The following is a 2,876-nucleotide window of genomic DNA, read 5'->3' as shown; positions in this document are numbered from 1 at the left end:
ATGACACATGTCGATACTGATGAGGCTAGAAAAACAGTAGATATCACCATGTATCGAGGCATGACCAAATATCTAAGGAATCACATCAAACCTAAGGAATCACACCAAACCTAAGGAGTTAAATCTAGATTCAGTTAAAATAATTATGAAATATCTTAAGGGAATAACTAATGTAGGCCTACAGTATACGAAGGGTAGTGTGTGTGGTTTGTTAGGGTACTCTGATTCTGACTTTGTTGGATGCAAGGCTGAAGAAAGAGTACTTATCAAACTTGTTACATATTAGGAAATGCCCTAGTCTAATGATCATGTAAGAAGCAAGTCTGTATTGTATTAAGTACCACAGAAATAGAATATATTGTAGTAGTTAGTTGTTGTACACAAGTGTCGTGGCTCTAACAACAATTGTGTGAATATAGTCTAGACATAGGATGCATTCCCATTAGGTGTGATAACATTAGTGATATTAACCTAATTTACAATCAAGTAAATCAATCTAAAACAAAACACATAGACATTAAACATCACTATCTAAGAGACCACATGCTTAAGAAAGATGTGCAATTAGAGTTTATGGGTACTCATGATCAACTAGCTTTACTAAACCCTTGGATGAAGAACCTTTTTAAAAGATTATAAGAGAGTTAGGCATATCAGATGAAGTAGATATAAATTAAAGCTTACTATATGTTTATATGTTTACATAAATTCTTTATGATATGAGATATGCCTACTTGTTTGAACGATTGAGTGATTTTTATGATTTTTTAAATTTTCATAGAGGTGTAACTAATTACCTTGCATGGGTATCTGATTACCAGGTACTTGGGAACTTGAAAAACCTCAAATTGGGGCAATAACCAACTACTATATCGAGTAACCGATTATTGAAGAAGACAAAAACTTTGGGCAATCGACTACTCGAAGGAGTAACCGATTACCTATGAAGTTGTAACCGATTACCACAAAGTTGAACTGCATGCTCGTGATAGCAAGATAGACTTGGATGTAATCCATAATATGAGTTTCTTTCAAGGTTTAGTTGATCAATGCTTGATGCATAAGAATGATCGTGCTACTGAATCCTCTAAAACCCTTGCTCCTCAACCAAAAGGTCAACCCCTATAACCTCAATTTGATCCTTCTTCGTCTTCCAACGAACCAACCAACCACATGATTATGAATATATTGGTTAGTCTTCGAGCCTACTTCACTACAAGAATGGATAGACTCGAAGATAGGACTTAGGAAGTTCGTGATTTTCTTTCACATGTCTTAAATAGGTTCGATGAAATGGATGAAGATAAATCATATGAGTTTTAGATGTCTAAGGGTTGTGTTATGGTGTCTTTTGGTTGTTTTGTTTGTCAATTTTAGTTCTCGACTTTATTTGGGCGTAATCTTTATAATGTTGGGTAGCAGTAAGGTAAATCACACTTAGAGATGAGAGGGGGTAGGCTGAATAAGTGTAGCAGATCAGTAGTCACGCTTTTCCAATTAATGCGCAAAACAAAAAGTTGTTGTAGTAATCGATTATGGTCAATGTTAATCGATTATGCACAATTTGGTTAATCGATTATATACAACTTTAATCGATTATACTGTATCTTGATATTCTTGAAAACATATTTCTTCCATAGCAAACAATGATGATTAACAATCTCTATTGCTCTATATTGATTCTTGATTTTACATAGATTACTAACACATAGGATTAATAATAGAAATCAACCAAATCAGAAATCAATAAAGACTGAAATATAAAATAGATAAGGAATGAGAAAGTGCTCAAGGATTTTTATCCTGGTTCGTTTATGGGTCCACTTGCAAACTACATCCATGCCTCCCTTTCTGATATCGGGAGATTTTTCTTCACTATTGGAAAACAATCATTTGATACAATCACATTTCTAATACACCTAGAAAGAACTTTCTTCTTGAATCAGATGAGCCTGCTCGCTCGGTTTAACCTTACTACTCGCGTACTAGGATACCACACTATTCGTGATTCTGGCCCTAAATGAAGTTTCTCTCTATCCAAGACTTCCTGCCCCGTGAAGACACAACTTGTAAATTAGTTGACGTTTTTCTTGAGTTCTCTTGGTGTGTTAGTATCACCTTTGTTAGAGAATTGAGTTGGGAAATCCTAGCTACGGTTAGTTGGTGTATTAACTAGTAAAACAGTCTTGGAAGTGAGTAGAAGTGGTTAGGGATGATACTTTTAGAAGTGGTGTTTAGTATCCATTAGAAGCGGGTGCGAAGGTCAAACCATTGGAGTCTGTACGTCCAAGAAAGAAGTCTTGTATCTTTGGAAGTGTGTTTGTAAAACATTTGATTTCCATTTGTGAAGAAAAATCTCCCAAGATCAGAAGGAGAGACCTGAACGTAGTTTGTAAGTGGACCCGCAAACAAATGAGGATAAAAGATTGTTGTCTCAAATTTTCTATGGTCCTTATCTTTTTAAATTTCAGCTTACCTAGGATTTTAATTCTTAGATTACTTTGCTAACTACGTTTATTGCATGCTCTGAATTTGTAATCATATTGGCGTAAATTCATTAGGTTAATTGCGTCAAAGTTTGAATAAATCGTTGTTATCTTTCTGTGAAAGAAATCAAATTTTCAAGAAAAACAAGAATCAGGTTAATCGATTAATCATTGCTGTTATTAATCGAGTAAGACTTGATATAATCGATTGAACTGGTAACTTTCAAATTATCTCATTAATTGAAAAAAGTGGCAATTGTGATTCGCTGCACCTATTTACCCCCTTCCGTGAACTATTTTTTCTTTCTAATTACCCCTTAAACTTTATTGGTTTATAAAATTGGTCCCTGTATAGATATATTGTTGAATTACTCATAAAAAAGACTCACA

This window comes from Lupinus angustifolius, unplaced genomic scaffold (genome assembly GCF_001865875.1).
Source record: "Lupinus angustifolius cultivar Tanjil unplaced genomic scaffold, LupAngTanjil_v1.0 Scaffold_287, whole genome shotgun sequence".
Taxonomy (NCBI): domain Eukaryota; kingdom Viridiplantae; phylum Streptophyta; class Magnoliopsida; order Fabales; family Fabaceae; genus Lupinus; species Lupinus angustifolius.
This window is presented reverse-complemented; position numbering follows the sequence as displayed.